The 12740-nt window shown below is 36.6% G+C and overlaps 1 protein-coding gene across 6 annotated transcripts in view; it reads right to left on the bottom strand.

The window, feature by feature from the left end:
- APP (amyloid beta precursor protein) overlaps positions 1–12740 on the bottom strand; it is a 286842-nt gene that overhangs the window by 191612 nt on the left and 82490 nt on the right. The window lies entirely within an intron of this gene.

The raw sequence follows: 12740 nt of genomic DNA, 5'->3' as shown, positions 1-12740 counted from the left end.
AATAATAATAATAAGTAAAATAAAATAAAATAAAAAATATATTTATTAAGTATGTACTATGTGCCAGACATGTTCAAGCTCTGGGAATACTTCAGTGAATTAACAAAAGTCTCGATTATCGAAGAGCTTACATTTTGAACAAAAAACAATTATTTCCAAATGTCTAGGCACCGCAGGAAAGGGTTAACCATCAGCATCATTCACTACTTATTCACAATATAGTTGTACAATTATTGTTTCCTCTCATCAGGCCCTCAAAGCCACTGATTATAATACTTTCTCCCAACCTATCACCCTACACATTTGCTAGTAAAATTCAAAGATGACCAGGAGTTATTTGCAGGATAGTACAGACTATGAAAGTATTACTCCAGAATATAATCAGTTTTTTCTCCAATCATCTATTAAAAGAGCTAACATAATAAAAAGTTATATCCTGATGCCTAGAATTTACAGTGTAACAAAGACTAAGAAAGCAGATATCTTAGAGGTAACTTAGCATATTAATGACATGTGCAGTACAAATAAAACCACATCGAATATACAGATATTTTTCTGGACATCGAATAAGAGAAATAATCAAATGAATTAATGTCTTTCCAAATTAAAAATCTCTACAAGTGTTCCAACTTTAAGGAACCACCTTCGTTCTAATTTTCTATTATTATTTCTCAATGCTCCCAACACAAACTATTTTCCCTGGAACATCCCCATTATTTATTTATTTATTTATTTATTTGAAGATGGAGTTTCGCTCTTGTCGCCCAGGCTGGAGTACAGTGGCTCGATCTCGGCTCACTGCAACCTCCGCTTCCTGGGTTCAAGTGATTCTCCTGCCTCAGACTCCTGAGTAGCTGGGATTACAGGTGCCCGCCACCACGCCTGGCTAATTTTTGTATTTTTAGTAGAGATGGGGTTTCACCATGTTGGTCAGGTTGGTCTCGAACTCCTGACCTCAGGTGATCCACCCGCCTGGGCCTCCCAAAGTGCTGGGATTAACAGGTGTAAGCTACCACCCCCAGGCCCCATAAACATTTTTAAATCTACACCTCTTCATTTTCTTTACATATCCCTCAGGATCCACATCACGGCTCTACTTTCTTTCAAACAACTTTTACCATATGCTCCAGCTCACACTACCATCTCCTTACCTCCTATGCTTACAGCAACCCCCCTCCCATATGACTTACATAAAAAGTTTATGATTATTAATTAGGATTGGAATTTTCCAACAGATTTGTGGTCAGGGGAGACTATTTAGGGAGCATGAGTCTAGTTTTGATCACGATGAGTTTGAAGTTCCTAAACAAACACCAGTCACTAAAGAAGTGAAGATCAACATGTTTCTAGAGTAAAAACAATCACAAGTACAACCTCTACAACATCTTACACAGGGAAATTCCGCCCTAAAGTCTGTCAAATGGGCATAAAGGTAATTTTACATATGTATAATCGTAAGTTATACCCAAGAAAAGGCAAACATCTTGTAAAGTTGGGATATAGCACAAAATAAACTCAGCTCAGTTAAACCACAGTTTAGCTTTATGTAATTCCAAGTTAGACAACTAAATTAGGACACCTTTAAGAGTAACTTGACTTGCAACTTCTAAGCTTAAAAGAAATTTTCCAGATAAAAAAAAAAATGTCTGGAAACCTTAAACTCAACTTCTTCCTGCCATCAAATATAGGCCTCCTTGATCGATTTCCCCATAACAAGAGGAGGTCATAAAAATCATTCATGGCCATCTCATTTAGTTGTCTCTTCAACTTACACGCTAAACTCTGTGCTTAAATAGCTATTCTCCTGATTTTTTCACTGTACGTCTTCCCACCGTGGAACATGAGCCCACCCCTTTCCCTTCCCACCATCCTACTGGTATAGTTTTACCCCGTACATGGCATTTGTATTGTGAGTGCCAGAATGCTCATACTTGGGCGTATTTTTATCTTTGTATGTTACAACTCTGCTATTTTGTACGTTTGGTTTTTCTTTGTCTACAGTTAGTATTTGCCCCATTTTTTAAAACTGCCTCATTTTCTACGCACCCATCAATACTGTATCTTTCCCAAACTCTCCAGTAGAACCCTAAAAAGCATGCTAAGTACAGGAAAATCCTTTAACGAACGTAATGCATCAATGCCACTTTTTCCTGGAGGCCTCTCTCCTGGGACCAGCCCTGTTCGTCTCCTCCAATCTGGACTAGCTGCTCTCCAGACGGTTGCACAGCTGTTGCCTGAGATTTCCCTTCACTGTAGGGTTTCAAAGCCAAAGCCTAAGACTCACTGACAGGAGAAGGAAAAAAAAAAACTAGACAGACACTCCTGGGATGCATCACCAAACTGATATTTATCAGGGGATACGGAAGAGGGAATGTTTAATGAAGCCACTCAGTGACTAATATGATAAAAGAGAAAGACGACAGAATTTATCCCTTGACTGAACACTAAAACAAATATCAAGAGCCTTCTTTGTCAAGTACTAAAATCTGAATATTTCCTAACAGCCTTTGACACTGAAATTAAAATATATCTTAACCCAGACTGTAGATTCATCTTTATGCCATTTCTTACATCCATGATGCTTTTGTGTACCTGAAAAAAAGCGTATTTTTTCCCTCAATGCTAAATGAGAATTGGCTTTAAAAAAATCATTCTTTATTTAAGTACAAACATCAAATAACTTTTTAAAAATATAATATGTGAGAAAAAAATTTCCTTAATTTCATTTCAGTATTCCCTTCATAATAAGTAAATAAACAGTTCTGCTCTAATGGGTATTATATGGAATTATTATAAAGATATGCTGTACCTAATTCACAATAGTAAAACTGAAAAATTTTAAGTCCACAAAAAAGCATTTCTTTAGTTCTTTTCACAGGGAAGAAATTCATCAAAAGTTCCCTATAATTATGAGAAGTCTGTGTCTAATACATTTTACATATTTATATACTATTTTTAATGTAGTTCATTATTTAAAACATAATGAGAGTTTGGTTTTCATATCAAAGGCTGAAGTTAATTCAGTTAATGCCATTTTTTTTATGTTGGATGTCAGCTACTCTTCTACCCCAAGAATCATAATAATAGCTGTCTGTACCACTCTAAAACACTTCCTTAAATTTCATATTCTTCATCTGGCTACAATTATCACATGGCATAAACCACAGGGCTCTCAATCCCAAAATCTTCCATCAGTTCTGTCACATACAAATTCTCTTTTCTACTACAGCTGTCTGGAAAGTTATTTACTGGCTTGAATGATAAAAAAAAAAAAATCAAACTCGGCAGGGCGTGGTGACTCACGCCTGTAATCCCAGCTCTTTGGGAGGCCGAGGTGGGCAGATCACCTGAGGTCGGGAGTTTGAGACCAGCCTGACCAACATGGAGAAACCCCGTCTCTACTAAAAATACAAAATTAGCTGGGCGTGGTGGCACATGCCAGTAATCCCAGCTACTAGGGAGGCTGAGGTAGGAGAATTGCTTGAACCCAGGAGGCGGAGGTTGGGGTGAGCCAAGATCACGCCACTGCACTCCAACCTGGGCAACAAAGAGTGAAACTCCATCTCCCAAAAAAAAAAAAAAAAAAAAAAAAAATCAAGACAGTATCTCAAGATTTTTATTTGTTTTGGGAAATGACATGATGAAAAGGGGGTTCTAAAGACAAAAGGGAAAATTGTTTCCTTTCTCTGCTTGGGGTAGGGACTGATGGATACACAGTGCTTGAGAAAAATGTTCAGAAGCGGCTCGAGTAGAAAGAGAGCTTTGATGAAAGTCCACTTTCTCCTGATTCTTCATCATAACCATTTGCAATCATTTACCTCAGAATAAAACAGAAAATTCCATGACAATAAACACAGTTTGAGGTTAGCTAAAAATATTGTTCATATTAAATTTTTGTTAAAACAGCAAGCTGAAATGGTGTGGGAATTATCTAATAATTTCCAAGACTGAATTACCCAGCTATAAAACAGAAGCAGCTGTTTGCTGGTTGGCACAGAAAGAGTTCACGTTTCAGACCACCAGATATGACATAACAGTACTAATTCCCAATATAGGGAGAAATTTTTGAAAACTCAACGTAACAGAAAACCACAGTGTTCAGCTGATATGTTACTAAATCTGATGGCATTTTTTAATGGCATTTTAAAAATATGACACAGCTTCAGGAAGTCCTGAAAACTTGTGCCTCTAAAGGCATTTTTGTCTTTTTTATATAACATAGGTGCAAAAAGCTGAAAAATGTGACCATGACCGTGTGAAATTTAAATTATACCTCACTTTATTTTTTTTACTTCTGTGGATACCAGTGTCTGTCTTAGTCTGTTTCTCCCTATATATACTGTATATGGAAACCAACTAAAAGCCTATCTAGGCCAGGCATGGTGGCTCACGCCTGTAATCCCAACACTTTGGGAGACCAAAGCGGGTGGATCACCTGAGGTCAGAAGTTCGAAACCAGTCTGGCCAACATGGTGAAACCCTGTCTCTATTAAAAATACAAAAATCTGCTAGGCGTGGTCATGTGCGTCTGTAATTCCAGCTACTTGGGAGGTTGAGGGAGGAGAGTCACTTGAACCCGGGAGGAGGAGGCTGCAGTGAGCCGAGATCAAGTCATTACACTTCAGCCTGGGTGCGAAATTCCATCTCAATAAACAAACAAGCAAACAAACAAACAAAAAAAAGCAGTATCCATAAGAAATCAACACAAAATATGTCTAGCTGTTCATTTGAAAGCAAATGACAGGGGTTATACTTCACTTGTAACACTTAATAATCTCAAAGTTTTGATTTGTGAATTCCATTATCTCTTGGAGAAAGCTACAACACACATATATAATTAGTGGTCTAACTCAAATAGTGCTGGAATTTCCTACAGAAATGGCTAAGCATGAATAAGCAAAGTCACAGGTGATTCCTAAGATTCTGCTCATTTTTTAAGGTTTTTTTTAAAGTTTTTTGTTTCTTTCTGCTCATTTTTTTTACAAGACTTAATTAAAATAGCTTTTAAAAAATTTCCTGCTTTCTGCCGGGTTGTGGTGGCTCATGCCTGTAATCCCAGTACTTTGGGAGGCTGAGGCAGGTGGATCATGAGGTGAGGAGTTCAAGACCAGACTGGCCAAGGTGGTGAAACTCCTTCTCTACTAAAAATACAAAAAAAATTAGGCGAGGTGGCAGGCGCCTGTAATCCCAGCTATTCGGCAGGCTGAGGCAGAGGATGGCTTGAACCCCAGAGGCAGAGCTTGCAGTGAGCCAAGATTGCACCACTGCACTCCAGCCTGGGCGACAGAGCGAGACTCCGTCTCAAAAAAGAAAAAGAAAAAAAAAATTCCTGCATTCCAAAGATTACTGATGTCTTTTACTGGAAAACAGTTTCTAAAGACCATAATCTAGGTGCAGTACTGGTGTTTACAGCTACTGAGTTGGTCTTTTAGGCCTTTTCATTATTTTTAGGCCTGCAGTGGACAGTATTTATGGGGAAAAACGTTATCTGAAATCTACAACGATATGTTATACTGAGAAATGATACCTAGAAGTCAAACTCATGACTACAGGGTATCTTCTTAATAGATTGTATGTTACATGTGAATCTTCTTTTTCCACATCAAAAATTCTGAATCTCAAATACATGGGATGATTGAACTAAAATATCACACAACTATTCACTTATGTTATGCCACATTACTTATGCACCAGGCTCAGAATTACACACTAATACTACTACCATTAATATAAAAACAGTTAACGTTTCTTTATGCACATCTTCTTCTCATTTTTCCCCATTAAAGTTACTTTCACTCGTGTCCCTGTGAAGAGACCACCAAACAGGCTTTGTGTGAGCAACAGGGCTATTTATTTCACCTGGGTGCAGGCGGGCTGAGTCCAAAAAGACAGTCAAAGAAGGGAGATAGGGCTGGGGCCATTTTATAGGATTTGGGTAGGTAAAGGAAAATTACAGTCAAAGGGGGTTGTTCTCTGGTGGGCAGGGGTGGGGGTCACGAGGTGCTCAGTGGGGGAGCTTTTAAGCCAGGATGAGCCAGAAAAAGGAATTTCACAAGGTAATGTCATCAGTTAAGGCAAGGACCAGCCATTTTCACTTCTTTTGTAGTGGAATGTCATCAGTTAAGGCAGGAACAGGCCATTTTCACTTCTTTTATGATTCTTCACTTGCTTCGGGCCATCTGGGTGTATATGTGCAGGTCACAAGGGACAGGATGGCTTAGCTTGGGCTCAGAGGCCTGACAGTTACAGAATCTCTTTATTGTCACAGCATATAGCTGTGGAATACTGTATTATCATACTTTTTACCATCACTGAGTCTTAGTTTTTATGTTTCTACTTAATGCTCATTACCCATCCTTATATCAGTTTTTCTCTAGGCATTTTGGTTATCTGAAACTTGTTCTCTAGGAGACTCTACAGGAAAATAATGTGAAAATATGCCCTGAGTTATTGTATGTTGATATTTATTTCATGTGATCATATCTGCATGTCAGTTTGATGTAATATACAATCCTTGTTTTGGCTGGGCACAGTGGCTCACGCCTGTAATCCCAGCATTTTAGGAGGCCGAGACAGGTGGATCACCTGAGGTCAGGAGTTCAAGACCAACCTGGCCAACATGATGAAACCCCATCTCTACTAAAAAGACAAAAAATTAGCTGGGCGTGGTGGCGGGTGCCTGTAATCCCAGCTACTCAGGAGGCTGAGGCAGGAGAATAGCTTGAACCCAAGAGGTGGAGGTTGCAGTGAGCCGAGATCACGCCATTGCACTCCAGCTTTGGCAACAAGAGTGAAACTCCGTCTCAAAAATAAATAAATAATCTTTGTTTTGCATTTGCTTTCTTTGATATCTTAAATGTTGCTTTATTTTCCTTTAGCATAAAGCACTGCTGTCAAAAACTCTTGTTAAAATAATAATTTCTTTGTAAGTGAAAAACAAAAATATTTTCTGCCCTTAAAAATTATAAACTTAGTTACCAAAAAGCAAAAAGTATTATGTGTATACATAAAAGCAGTATACATTCATTACCATCTTGTAAACAATTATTTGGATATAAACTTTAAAATTATAACATAATAGTATTTATTATAAATGAATTAAAATAGTAATGATTTTTAAAAACTACTACTCTTATCATGACCAATTACCTCTTCTTTCTGAAAAGTGTGAACCATGTTCTTCTACACATATCCTTTCAGTTCCTACCTTAAAGACTTTGTTGACCTTCTGTCTGAATACCTAAAATACGTCTCCTTTCTTGCCTTGAAATCTTATCCTTGAGATCTTGGCTCACAATGCTACTTCCTGTCAAGTCTGCCTTAAATTCCTGAGCTGAAATTCCATCCCCCTTCATGCCCACTATCTACTCTGTAAGAGGAAGGCCCACATTTCAGCCACCTCTAGGGACTCTCACACTGTGGGTGATCAATAAAACATACACAATGAATACATAAGTGTGACCTTTTATTGGTCAATTTTGTAGGACTTATTTCTCTGAGAATATTCAATTAACTGTTTCCTAAGATGGAAATTTGGAAAAGGAGTATTTAAAATTGTTTAAATAGATTTAAATAGTGATTATTTTAAATGGTTTTAAGTAGAAATTACAGGTGCTTTTACTCTATCAATAAAAAAAATCATAGCTAAATGCAGCGGTATCTATGCTTATGTTAAACTCAGGATCATAAATCAGTATTAAAATTTTCCTCCATATTTTCATATACATATATTTTATTACACCAACTATTAGATTTGCAAGGCATTCCGCCAATAACTGTTATATAAAAATCAAGTAAACACAAATTTATCTACCAGGATGTTTATTACTTATAAGTAATATTACAGTATTACTTATAACAACTATTACACCACCACAAAATAAAGAAAACCACCTAAATAACCATAAATAAAGAGTAAACACACTACGGTGTCTGGTGTGATGCTACATTAAAAATTATGCTCTCCAAGAATATTTAATTTCACAGATAGGGTATTCTAAAAATGTTAGGTGAAAAAAGCAAGTCACAAAACAGGAAACAATTATATAACACTAAAAACAAAAGCAAAACATATATGAAAAGAATGTAGACTGCAAGGAAGCCAAATGGTTTTGATTATTTTTAGCTAGTGGTTACATTTTCACAACTTTGTACACTGAATATATATTACTTTTGTAATCAGAGAAATTTCTTTGGCGCACATATTTGCAATTCATAGCATGTACTACAAATGAGATGTCCGTTAGCCTTGCTATTCATTTTTCAAAGCAATTACTAACAAGCCTTGGGACAATATCATGCCAAATAAGCTGGGTTTCTTTTTCTCACCTGTCATCTAGGACCTACACAGATAGATAAATTCTGTGCTTCAAGAAAATATCAGCAAAGCCCACTCATAAGCCATAACAGCAGTTTTTCAAAAGTTATTGTTTCTTTTCAATGCCTCCTGTTACTTAATGACACCTGAATACAACTCCAGTAAAGAAGACAAAACTGAAGATGTAATGAAGTATAAATCACCCGTACTATTATAGCTCTTATCAATCAAAACATTAGTTGTTAAAAGTCCCAGAAAGAGGACACGATACCAGGTACAATAATTAAAATGAGAAGCAACAAAATTGGAAATGGAGCCAAGAAACACCACTACGCTTCTTTCTTTTCAAAATGTGACTCTTAAAAAAGTCAGTCTTCTCAACTCATCCCCTGTCCTGAGTTTTAGAAAGCAAATCAAGCAGGAGCCAGTGCAATTGAGGCCACTGTGGAACTTGGGACAGGGCCAAGGAAGTGCGGCAGTGAGTCACGGAGGATGACCTATCTAGAAGGACATCACTTTTATAGGTGCTCTTGCTTAACCAAATGGAAGAGGGCTTCACTTTCTAAGTCTTCCTCACCCAGAAGGAATCTATGAGATCAATGTAAGCTCTTCCCATTCTTCCTTCTGGCCTATGTGGCTGCCATATGCAATTTTGGAGGGAAAAAAAATTAAGGAAGATCACGAATCTTCCTGAAGAATTAGTGATGATTAACGCTGCTTAAATATTGCTGAAGATTGTATGAACGAACATATTTTCTTTTAATTTGGCAGAGTGGTGTTTTTAAAACTAAAGTGTATTTTCCCATACTATATGTATAAAGCTCATAAAGTACAACTACCAAGAGATAAACAAATTAATGATCATTCCGTGTCGACTTTCAAGTCTTTCTACTTTTCTCTATTACCATTCGATGGTACTACATACAGATACAAAATTGTATGTACTGATTTCATAGTCTATCTTTTGCTGATGATAAAAGCTACTCATTTATTATACAAATTCATAGAAAAGGGCTTAAATAAAATCAAAATCACCTGTAGTCCCACTGTTTGGAGATAAACACTGGTAAGGTTTCTTTTCTGGACATGTTTTCTTTTACTTAGTTGACAATCAGGCTGCATATACTGTTTTGAAGCATGATTAACATGGACCATTCACAGGTCCCATGGGAAGGCCACATATAAAGGAGTCTGATGTCTCTCCAAGGATGGCTGATTAGCCTTCCCTGATGAAGAAATACCCAGCAATTCTGGTCATTCCTTATGAGACCATGATGTAAACAATCAAGAACGTTCAAGAATTTGCATCCTTCTTGTGTGCAGAGGCCGGGCTCATTAAATAATGAGAATGATGAAGTACTATTCTCATCACAGTGCATGTATAGCCCCTGCACATGCATCTCCCACGACTTCAGAATTAGTAGGATTTACGCAGTGCAGGTCGGTGGGCACAGGAGGCGCCATGGGCACCAATTCTCTAGCACACTGGATTACATGCAGGGATTTACAAGATCCTTAAAGTCTACAATAAAAATGTTTTTCCGTCCTCACCTCCATTTTTAAAGTTTGGTGAACTCTCATGTGACATTTCTAACTATTGCGTTGTATTGATGTGTCTCAAGAAAATTGTTGTTTACATAAATTCAAAGAACTACCCTGGTATGACAGAGTATTCAAAAATACATCCTTTCCATGCGAAAGACAGCTGTAGATAACTGATAAAAGGCAGCCAAGAAACCTAGAAGACAAGGCATGTTTTTCCTAAAATTGTATTAAAACAATAAAATTCAAAATTAACGTGAACTGAATATCTTTCTCATTTGACCATATATGATTCGATTTCTGGTCACTACTACTTACATATCTGCAAAGTCTTAATTACAAAATGAAATAGAATGACATTTAAGGTAAAATTCTGTAACTTGTAATTCTTCTTTTGGATTAAGCTATTAACCTGACTTTGCCCCAATAATTCAACAGTAATTTATTTTACGCAATGTTCCTTGCCTTTGCTGGTGAGAGACAAGCACAGAAAAGTGCCAATTTCAACAGTGCAATTTCAACAGTGGATCTATTACACCACGAAGAGAAGTCATTCAAATGGAAAGGGTTGAAAGCTTTGCAAAGAAAATATTCTCCTTGAGTAACAGTAATGATACGCTTGAATCACACGAGATAATTAATAAAATGTTCACATGATTAAGATGAATCTTACCCTGTGGTTGCAGAGGTACTAACAAAAGCAAAGGGTGAGATGAGAAAGCCAACTTATTCTCCATGGAAATTAGCCACCCCATGGGAAGAAAGTGGCAACAGCTACCTGACATACTTTCCCCATGCAGACAAGAAATGTTGAGCACATATGTCCAAGCAAAATATTACAGAAAAATAATCCAGTGCCACACTGGATCCTTCATCTGATAAAGAGGTTAGGAAGGTTGCATGCAAGACATAACAAGCATTTTTCTCTCTTCAAGCTTTGTTTTGAATTTTAACACACTTAATGTTTAAGACAATCTTATTTTGTTTGCTAGGTCAGTAAAACAAACAAACAAACAAACAAAAAACTCTTTCATCTAAAATATATATTTGGATACAGTCCAGAGATTTTAGAGCATACTTATGTTAATGCTGAACAGTAATTCTTTGTTAAGCAGCAATAATATGTAAGAATGTTACCTACTACTATAAAGTAGAAAACATATCACATGGAGATTTATCCTGTATTAGGTCATGCTTGTCTCCTTTATCAACACAATGATAGCTGTGAGTTTCTTTTTAAGTGTTATTTATTGTATCTAATTCATAGTGAATATTTGCTTGAATACAAATTCTTGTTTATACTGTAAAAAATACTGGACCAATAATCAAGAGATCTTGGACTGTAGTGCTGACTGAAGTACTGACTCTCCCATTTATTGGCTGTGAGTTATAGCAAGAGATCCAACCTCTCTGGATCTTGGTAGCTGTATAGCCTGTGAAGAGAGACTAAAAACCAACACTGCCTGCCTATTAAGTGCAAGTAAAACGTACATGAGTTACACCTACGTACCTATGTTACCTATGTTACCCCTATTGAAAAGCCTGTTTTTCAATTCCTTTTCCAGAAAGACAAGGCATGGTCTGCCTACTCTACCAGGTTATTTTATAAACTCTGTATAAAACTCTGGATTTGAGACCTTTGGAAAATTTGCCACTACCTAAGAAAAAAGCAGTGCCTATATTCCTTAATTCTAATCTAAGGTTAATAACAAAGTAAGAGACAACATATGCTCTACTTGTCACATTAGGGTCTAATTTCAGGTCCAATGGAAAAGGACCAGTGATTCATAAAATGAGAAAATATGGTAAAATGATTCAAACAGGCCAAGTACCTACAGGAAATAGCTAATGATTATCTAGTCCCATAGTAGTCAAGAACAGTTAGTGTCAACATGCTCATTTCACCTCAGACACTACACCAGAACCGGGAAATTTGCTCAACATGTTGCAAGTGACCTATCTTCTTGAATTATGTACCTCCACATCAAAGGAGCCCAGAATCTGCTCATAGGATGAAAGAGAAATCTGATAATGACTGATGGCAAAGCCTTGGCAGGAATAAACTCCTTTCCGGAGAAAGAATTATTTTATGGGCTTCTCTCCATTTCTCCTTGCCAGTCTCCAGCCTGTGCATCACAGCTCTGTAATTATTTGTTAGTGGAATGATACATTTTCAAGTGGTTCTCTTTCCATAATGGTTAAAAACATAAGGTGAGGACAGGTCATTAACTTTACTATCAAATAGGTGTTTGTTAGATGAGATTAATTATTTAAAACCACATTTCTTAGGCTGTTGTTTCCCTAAATGGTACATAATACAGTGTTATCACAACAAATACGAATATTTGGACAGTCTCTGTGTAATTATAATATTATAAAATCTTCTGACTTGATATTGAGATCTGAGGACACTTTTTATATTTTTATTACTTGTACTGTTCGTTCACTTGGAGGTTTTTTGTTTGTTTTTGTTTTTTAAGGAAACTCTTGAATTATCAAATATTTAAGAATCTAGTTTTCTACACTCTCTTCATCAATCACATTGTGAATAAATTACATTGTAAGTAAATTCACCAGGTGAAATCTTCATTCTAACGCCCAGTGTTTTCATTTTATGTCTCAAATTATGCACATGAATGAACAGCAATCAATATGCTCTTATGACATTCATTTTTGACAACATATTACGAAGATCTCCAGAATCTTCAGTAATTATCCTTACTTTCTAGGTTTGCTGTTGGATTTTCTTTGAAATATTCCTTTTAACCTTTATAAGAAGTCATCAGAATGCACATCAATATTTGTCCACAATCTCCACAATCTCTATATCCTTATTTACAACCTGCCTACTGATGAATACACTTGTGGAAAACATCTAGAT

This window comes from Rhinopithecus roxellana, chromosome 13 (genome assembly GCF_007565055.1).
Source record: "Rhinopithecus roxellana isolate Shanxi Qingling chromosome 13, ASM756505v1, whole genome shotgun sequence".
Taxonomy (NCBI): Eukaryota; Metazoa; Chordata; class Mammalia; order Primates; family Cercopithecidae; genus Rhinopithecus; species Rhinopithecus roxellana.
Note: the sequence above shows the minus strand (reverse complement) of the source record. Positions and strands in the feature narration are given on the sequence as shown.